This window comes from Capsicum annuum, chromosome 3 (assembly GCF_002878395.1).
Source record: "Capsicum annuum cultivar UCD-10X-F1 chromosome 3, UCD10Xv1.1, whole genome shotgun sequence".
Taxonomy (NCBI): domain Eukaryota; kingdom Viridiplantae; phylum Streptophyta; class Magnoliopsida; order Solanales; family Solanaceae; genus Capsicum; species Capsicum annuum.
The window spans coordinates 251,354,106-251,364,272 of record NC_061113.1 but is presented as its reverse complement, the minus strand read 5'-3'; the positions used below and the strand labels follow the sequence as shown (position 1 = coordinate 251,364,272).

General features: G+C 31.5%; 2 pseudogenes; one reads left to right on the top strand and one right to left on the bottom strand.

Annotated features, from left to right (window-relative positions):
• Positions 1 to 4,867: 4,867 nt before the first annotated feature.
• On the bottom strand, positions 4,868 to 7,693 carry LOC107862369 (annotated as a pseudogene).
• LOC124897500 lies at positions 7,542 to 7,707 on the top strand (annotated as a pseudogene).
• Positions 7,708 to 10,167: the final 2,460 nt, after the last annotated feature.

The window sequence follows — 10,167 nt, the reverse complement described above, 5'->3', positions numbered from 1 at the left end:
GTGAATGTTCCATGGAGCGGGTTGGGTGTGGGTCGAATAGGAGATTTGATTTGGATAATTTAATTATTTAGATTAAATATAATTAAGCCGCTAAGATTTAAACACGTATTCCTCCGTTAAGTTCAGGGTATATACAATCCTAAACATTAAAGAGAAGGGTATCAATGCAACTAAAGTATAACGAGGGGCATATATATACTCTCTCCGTTTAAAAAAGAATGACCTGCTTTCCTCTTTAATCTGTTTAAAAAAGTATAATCCTTTTTTTTTTTTGGCAATACTTTAATTTCAACTTTTCACATGGCATGTTTAGGACCACAAGATTAAAGGGCATTTTGGTACATTTGATATAACTTTAATTTAAGGCCACAAGATTCAAAAGTCTTATCTATTTTTTTAAACTTTGTGTCAAGTCAACGTAGGTTATTTTTTTGAAAATAAAGGGAGTACTATTTATCATAATTCAGGAATATATTTATACCTTTTCCGTAATAAAAATAAAGTCTAGTTATAGAATAAGAATTGGTTCTTTAAATTGGCATATAAAGTTATAAACTATAAATAAGCATAGTGACTAGTTACATAATAAAAATAAAGTCTAATTATATAATAAAAATAAAAATTTTGGGGAGCGATTGACTTTTGGGGACATAAAGTAAAATATTTAATGGTTTTAACTTTGGATAGACCCATAGTTATGGAAAAATTTTATCATGGAAGAGGCTCAACCAACAAAAGTTGGATGAGGCCCCACTCTATTTTTGACACTTAAATAGTGGACCCATTTGCTACTTTTCATATCATTTACTTTTTTTTTTTATTTCATTTTCTTAGTTTTTTCATACTTAATTAATATTTAACTTCTAAATACACAATTAAATGTTTGATGTATTTAACTAAAAAAATCACTAATAAACACACACACAAAAAAATTTATACGCTAATAAAATTTTTGAAATAAAAAATAATTTTATTATTTAATAATTAAAATGCATATAAAATTATATTTAGAATTCAATTATTATTATTTGAGTGAATAAAAAATATATTAATTAGTCCTAATCTTCAACTTTTTAAGCAGTTATGAAGTATTTAATAAAGAATATCAATAAACATATTTTTTTGTTAAAAACAACTGAAACGTCTTTCAAAGTTTAAACTGTTAATGTTAAAAGCAAGTTTATCATTTAATATTTTTTTAATAGTAAAAGATTAATTTAAAATACAAATTAATTTGTGGTTGTGTGGTTGCCCACTTTAACATATAGATCTACCAGATCAGATTATTTTCAATAAATACAAGTTATTTATTTAGCTAGAATGTGTTGATTAATTAATTGGCCAAAAAAATCACAAAATTTCAATAATTTTTAAGTTAAATATATATTCAAACAAATTTTAATTTTTAAATAGCATTTCAAACTTAACTTTAAATAATACCTATTTTCTATTTATTACCAAATTCATGTTCAAAATGCCTACTTAGTTGCACAACAAAATGAAAAGGAGGGACCGAAATAATTTTGTCCCATTAAAACTTAAGTCCGTAGAAATCATCGAGTCCTTCAATTTATTTTTACTAATTCATTGTTTTAAAATAGTTTTTTTCACTAAAGACAGCTATTGAGCTATATATGAGCAAACCGCATAACTAGTTTCATAATTTCAGTCGAAAAAAAAGTCGAAAACTTGATTTTTTGAATTTTAAATATTAGAACAAAAATTTCAAATAAAAATAATTGAATTCTAAATTTAATATTTATATGCATTTTAATTTTTAAATAATAAAATTATTTTTTATTTCAACAATTTTATTAGCGTATCAATTTTTTTTGTGTTTATTAGTGATTTTTTTAGTTAAATGCATCAAATGCTTAATTGTGTATTTAGAAGTTAAATATTAATTATTTATGAAAAAGACTAAGAAAATGAAATAAGAAAAAAAGGTAAATGAGATAAAAAGTAGAAAATGGACCCACTATCCAAGTGTCAAAAATAGAGTGGAGCCTCGTCCAACTTTTGTTGGTTGAGCCTCTTCCATCATAAAATTTTTCATAGTTATGAGTCCTACTCGGAGATAACAAGAGTAAGAGATAATTAGATTTTTGTAAATAAGTATTGTCTGATTGACATATATAAGTGATAATTTCCTTCTTCTAACATAGAGAGGTAAATTCAAGGTGCCGACAATTAACAAATCATATAGCCTTCTACAGTGTACAATGCAGGGGATTTTTAGCTGACATTTATGAATTTGAAAAGTCGCACAGTATGTGAGGTAAATCAGTTGCGCTCCGCCCACCCCACCTTTCGATGAAATGATTAAAGTGTTGGGATATTCTTAATGGTGAGAGATTTTTTTTAGTAATCGATTTCACAATATTACAAGAATATTGTATCAAATACAAACTCTTTTTTTCTTTCCTGCGGTGGCTGATAATTTTGAATCAACACATAGGAGGAATGGAGAGTTGTGTGTCGCCGATTTTCAAAATTTAAAGACATTTAAGGATGTTTTATTTGATAAATAGGTAGTCGATTTTACGCATATAAAGTTTGATTTTTTGATTCGTCTTTAACTAAAAAATGCAGCAATTCAACAATAATCATATTTCCAATGCTATGTTGTAAAATCTTATAGGAATTACATCTTGCAACATTCATTTCCATAGTTGGGGCTATTTTGGCACAGGTAATTTGCCTCGGGTCATCTTACTAATCGGATAATATGTCTTTTAAATTTTTTGATAACTTACTTTTTTCTTTACAGAATATTTTAAAAGTGAAGTCAATCGATCCAAAATGTCTATTTGTTTGATGGAGAAGCGGTCGAAAGGTCGCTTCTTTAAATTAGTTGTTGAAGAAGTTTACTTCTTTTACTTGCTTTGAATGAAAAACGAGACTCATTTCTAGAACTAATAATAATTGCCTACAGAACTTAATACTTTGATGTAAACTTTGTTGTAAGTGTGATAGATAGTTTTGATGAACTTCTCAAGCTTGTTAGTAGGGATCACTTCATTTTGTATGATATATTGTTGGTTATGCACTATTTTATACTTTATTGGTATTTTATAATTAAAACCTGACCTTACTCAAAAGAATAAAATAAGGTTGATTAGAAATATTTAAATCTTGAAAATCAAAGTAAAAGAAAAATCCCGTCATGAAAGTGCCTTAATGAGGTATCCTCTATAACCTCTCCGATGAGATCTTCCAAAGCTAGCATTATCACCCCTTAAACTATCAATTATTACCACGATGGTTATCCACAATTCAAATTTAGTGTCTATCCCTAGTACTATTACATGGAAAGCAACACAACTCACATCTATATCACTGAAAACTCCTGATAAAACAAAATAATAGATCTTAATTGCCCCCTAGAAACTTTTGTCCCCACTTTAAGGCTACTACACTTCTACATTCATATTCTGGCCCTAGTGTCATTCTACCATTTATGGCTTATCTATCTTAATTTACACTATCTCTTGGGTGACAATAAAACCCCAACATTTGATACATACTTTACCCCCTCAAGGATGCCATCTGAAAACAAAGTTTAGAGGAGGAGTTTGAGAACACATCCTAGTTGTCTCGAACGCATGATCAAATACAAATAAGTGTGCATTCTTTCACATCAGTGGACTCAAATGCACTAATAGGCTATCATAAGCCACGTGCGATCTCTTAAATTTTGGATGGCTTTCTCAGAGAATACAAGAATGATGTGAGTTTGATCTTTAATGCTTCTATCACCTAGAATATATGGCGTTTCGGGGGAATTTGAGCAATGCATGAATCTGGATAAATTTCTTATCGAATAGTTTTATTGCACGATTTAGAGTATGAAAAATTGAGAACATCTCTTAAATATCTTGTATAAGTGTGGTGCGCATCACACCCCTTAATTAGGACTTTACTAGACATGACTTCACAAACTCCCAAGGACACTTAAAACTCTGTGCTTTCATACCAAGTTTGTCACGCTCCGAGCCAAGGCACTATATGTGGCATGCACTCGATACTATTGCTAGTATAATCGAAAGTTCTGAAATATCACATGAGCTACTTCTAACATGATGAATAGAGTGGAAATAATATAAAATAAGATAAATCATGCCATATTGAATTTGCCTTTTTAAATAATGCGGTATTTAGTTAGATCGGGTAGAAATTAATGAGTGGATCCGAATTTAGGTTTAGGTTAATTAGTTTGGATTAATTATTTCTTTAATTAATACCACATTTTAATAAGAAATCTAATTAAATCAACTGATGGTGTCGTGTGTAATAAGGGTAACAAAAGGTCGTAAAAGTTGACTACAACTACATAGATCAATGGAGGGTATTATTATACCTATCTCAATAAATTTAACAATATTTTAGTCTTTTTCTATATTTTCAATTATTCATCTATGTAATACAAACTCCGTCCAACAATACTTGTTCACTTATATAAAAAACAGGTATACAATAATACTTGTCAAATTTAAAAAATCAATGAATAATTTATCCTTTTCTATCCATTTTATCCTTGCTATTAAACACAATTTATCACTAATGCATTAAATTTATTATATTAAAAGGGTAACATTATCAAATCACTCCTATTATTTATTAACCTGTGTGGCAAGTCCATAAAAAACAAGTATTGTTTGATGGAGAGTTCTAAAGCATCATTAATAAGATTAATTTAGTAAAATACACTCCTAATTAAAATATTTTTAAGGGTTGTGCCAAGTTAACAAGGGTGAGTAAAATGAAACGGAGAGAGTCCTACCTCCACTATAATTGGTGCTGCACATTATACCTAGCTAGAATGCAGATGATTTGTAATAACAAATACTGACTTAATAAGGTCTGCTTCACATGTAAAAGGCCTCGTAGAAGTAATAGTAAGTTGGGACCAAATTGGCTTTCTCATCGATAGATTGTTTGTCCATTAACCACACAATAAGTATACCTTCAAGGTAGACAAATATACTTAGCAAGAGGAGGGGAGAGGGAAAACCAACGGGAAAGAAAAACTGATAGTAGACATGTTTAGGGCATTGTTTCTTGGCCGTAAGAAGGCAGACTACCGGTTCTTTCTGCAGAAGAATAATAATGTGACTCGAGCTCCTTAAGGCTAGCAGCTGCCTCCTCTCCAATTCTAGATAACATGCATTCTGTTTTCTGTTTTCTCAGCCTGTTCCGTAAATTCTTCTGTTCTCTGCTCCACATGATCATTTGGGGATGCAAATCATGAAAACATAGCTGTTTGCTTCAACTCCGACACCAACTTAAGCAGTGAATCAGCTGCATGGACCTGTTGTTCATGCATCATTATATGACATAATAGGAGAAATACTGTGTTTTGAAAGTTCAGATTCAAGCACAATTTAAAAGCTTAAAATCTCCGTATTTTGGTGAATTTGGTCTTTGCATCAACTCAAAAAGGATAAAACGACATCAGTCTTGCTAGCAGACACAACAAGCTATGCCAAGGATGATAGATGACGGATACCCCAATAAAAAAATACCTACATCAAAATAATAAAAGTCAAATACTCTTCTTCAAAATCTACATTACATACTCTATTTCTACGAGATGCCGGGAATCCCTCAGCTTATAACCTAAACGTTTTGCTCAAATTGGAGATGCTTAAAAAACCAACGATGTTCTTTATTAGTTTGAGAAATCAAGTGTATCTACGATATAACCAGAAGTGGATACAACAACAACAATACACCCACGGTAATCCTACGAGTGGGGTCTGGAGAGGGTAGAGTGTACACAGACTTTACCCCTACCTCGTAGAGATAGCGAGGTTGTTTCCGATACACCCTTGGCTGAAATAAAACATTTCAAAGCAGTTTGAAAAAGAGACTACGGGAATGAAGGCAGTAACAACAACAAAATAAAGCGAAACGGAGAGCAGTACACAACATACATTCAGAAGAAAGAACAATAATGACAACTCGATAATGAGATAACTGAAGCAAAAAAATTACAAATGCTAACCGAAATCAAAGTACAAGAAACTACAAAGATAGTGCTCTTTCAAATGGTGATGGCCTTTGTTTCGATTGTTCAGCCATATTTCAATAATAAAGCACCAAATGATAAAAAGTTTTTGCAATATGTAAATCCAGGTCAGTGAGCCACTTTTCATGCATGAATACTGTTAATTTGTGATGTAAATCTCATTGAACATCAGACCTATGTAGAAATGGAAAAAGTCCTCATCATTCTAGATGCACGCATCTCCATCATAAATGCTTCTTGCGAATTTCTTACTGGTGGTTCATTGACCTATTATAAGGAGTTGTCATCAAGCAGAAACAAATACATTAACCATCTGCAAGAATATAAGCAAATATATCTCCTAGTTTCACTTCAGCAGTTCGAATCTAGCATAATGGCCTGTGCAGCTGCAATGGAACAAATGAGCAGCGAAATAAGTGTTCAAGACAAAGAAATTATACACTTCTTCCATTATCTCCTATTCATTTCATCTCAAAGTTTAATCCATTATTGTCAATGAAGTTCTCTGTAGAAGTTCGTTCATATCTGATAAAAGAACAACAACAACAACAACATACCAAGTGTATTCCCACATAGTGGTGTCTAGGGAGGGTAAAGTATACGCAGTCCATACCACTACCTCTGAAGAAGAAGAGAAGTTGTTTCCGATAGACCCTCGGCTTAGGACAAAAAAGACTGTAAACAAAGCCGTAATAAAACATGAAACAAGATGAAATAACAGAAATAAGACACCCACAAAGTAGTACTATACACTATTTAACCGAAAGCACACACCTCACCCAAACCCTCCTAACTAGAAACTCCAACCTACAAGCAAAACCCTAAGTCGTAGCACTAATCTAGGACAACCGTCATTGCCCCAAGCGTCTAGGAAGGGTTAGACGTACGCTATCCTTGCATTCCAAGTATAGTCAACAATAATTCCTACAATCAATAACTGGACAAAGACACATTGGTATGGGTTTGTTTGGTACAAGGGATAAGGTGGGATATCCCATAATTAAGTTTGAGATTAGCTTTATACCATGTTTAATGTACAAATTTATACCATCAATTGTCAACCAAACACAGTATAAATCTAATCCCAAACTTAATCCTGAAATATCCCACCTTATCCAATCTAACTACCTCCCAGATGGAATAATTTAGTACAGAAATTATAATCCCACGACTATGATCCCAAAATAAGTTAGTCTGAATACCAAACGACCCCTTAGTCTCAAAAATCGTGCAAGATTTAAATTGCCTTTAACCAGACCAAAACCACCACAACTTGAACACAGATTTATACACACCTTTTCGTACAAAAAATTGAATGAATGGGGAAAGGGGGCATACATACATACATACATACATATACAACAATATTTCCAATATCTGCATCCAACCTCTGCCGCAAACTCTTCTGCTTTTGAGCTGCCGCTACCGCCGCCGCAGCAGTCGGTCCGCCTCCGCCAACATTTCCTCCTTTATTCATTTAAATATTATAGCACTAATCAACAACGGGAAGGAACAGGCGCTTGGGGCAATGACGCAGCTAGTGAGGTTCTAAATGAGGCCCGTCTATTGCTGGTTGAAAACTATTTCCAAACCAATCAACAACACAGAGCTGCGGAATTGAAAGTGGTACTATAGAGTAAGTTATTTAAATTTTGTCATTTATTTAATTTAAATAAATAGGAATATATACTTTTAAAAAAACAGACAATATATCTTTACACTTAACACAACAAGTATATTCACAAAAAGAAAAACGCAACAAGTATCAAATAAGCAACTTAAAATTTTAATCAACAAATTAACATATTATCACCAAGTCAAGTCAAGCTAAGGAAAGATTTGACCAACAAAAACATAACTGAGGGGTATATTTGTTTGTACTTTTTTTTTTTTTTCAAGTTGAGTCAAGCGAATTAAACTAGTATATGTTTTATTTTTAGAAAATGAAATATTTGACATTGATTTAGATTTTTCAATTAACAAAAAGGTATATGTGAAAAGTTTTTTAATAATCAAGGTAAATTTGACGTCAAAGTATGACATTAAAGATAAAATGACCCCAAAATATGATAAATGATGTATTTAGTCAATTTTTTAAAGTAGAGGAATAAAACTGATCCTAAAGTATGATGGTAAAGACAAATATGACCCTAAAATATGATGAATGGTATGTTTATCCAATTTTTCAAAGTAGAGGAGTGAATTTGACCTTTTCCCAAATAAATATTACTTGCCCCTGACTTGGCATTTTCCTAAATAAAATATTTATTAGGTGTGGATTTTACTAACCTAGACTTACTAGTTATGATTGGAAGATATAAATTTGAGTTTTATCCTTTTGTTTGTCATTTAATGATATAGGTAGCATTTGAAAAATATGATAAACTTTACTTGAATTCATAAATTTGACAAATAAATTAAAATAACTATTTTTACTGATAGTGCTGAGTAAAAATGAAACGGAGGGAGCATTTATTTTACATTAGCTTTGTATTCATTTCTGGTTTCATAAATTGAAATCTCCTGGACTTACCTATAGATTTGACCATATCGAGGACTTCATATCCATAAGTTGGTATAGTATGATTATGACAATATATAAAGGACACTTGAATGGAATTTAAATATACATTTGAAGATGGTCACTAACTAGTTTATCTAATGTCAATTAGTACTTTGTTAGAGAAGTAGCCCATTCTTTACGCTTTCCTTTTACAAGTAGTAATATTTCAATTAGGGCTGCATATTGGTCGGTTCGGTTCGATTTTGAAGTTTATCGGTTTGACACATTGATTATCGGTTTGCAATAAAGCTAAATCATTAAGAACCATTAAGATATCGGTTATTGGATTAAACTGTTAACATTTAATTTTAAAATTTAAAGTATAATTTGAAGTTGAGGCAACAACTCTGGCAACATTCAGTTAAATTAACACTCATCTAAAAAGTGTGAACTTTGAACAGTTTTCATAGCATAAAAGATCTAAAAACAAACTCTGAAGAGGAGGAAACACAATTCCGTTCAACTCCAATATAAACCAAATACATATAAACTATCAATAAGGTACAACACCATCTAACAAAATGTGAACTTGAAACAGTTCCATTACCATAGCATCAAAAAGATCAAAAAACAAATCTTGAAGAGTTTTGTTCAACTTCAATATAAACCAAATACACATCAAACCAACAATAAAAGAACAAGACACATCTAACAAGATGTAAACTTTAAACGGTTTTATAGCATAAAAACATCAAAACACAGATCTTGAAGAGCTTAGTTCAACTCCAATATAAGCCAACTAAACAAGTTACTATCCATTTATTAAAATCAGCTATTCAAGTCTCAAGATGACAAGATCGAAGGACATGCAATGATGCAAGTGAGATAGTACTTAATTAGCATACTAAAATCGAGATTATATAGAAATTGAAGATGAAGGAGAAGACTATCAACAACAACAGAAATTGAACATGCAAATGAGATGTTTCAAAAATTGTTACCTGAATTTTTTTGACCTTCAATCTTCAGTAAAAAAATTTGACCTTCGATCTTCAGCAAGTTTTCGTCTTGTCAACAACAAGAAGTTACCAATTTCGAATTTTCGATCTTCAGTAAAATATCTACCTACTGGCCCAAGACCCAAGTCCACCAATTTCGATCTTGTCAACAACAAGATGTTTTCGTCTCTAGATTTTTGAATTTGAGCAACGTTTTCAATTTTGTGAATGTTGAATTATGACTGTGAGGGATCAGAGATGTGAGTATTGAGAGCTGACTGAGAGCCGAGAGGCGTGATGTAGTCACGTTAATTAAAATAATCGACCCGTTAACCCGACACTCGACCCGATAGTTAAAATAACCGACCCGTTAACCCGATAAACAAATTATCGATTCGGATTAACGGTTTGAACCAAAATTTGCACAGGCCTAATATAGTCAACTTTTACGACCTTTTATTACCCTTATTATACACGACCCCATCAATTGATAATTAGACTTCTTATTAAAATATGTTATTAATTAAAGAAATAATTAATCCAAACTAATTAACCTCAACCCAAATTCGAATCCACTCATTAATTTCTACCCGACCTACTTAAATACCGCATTATTTAAAGTATAAATAACACCA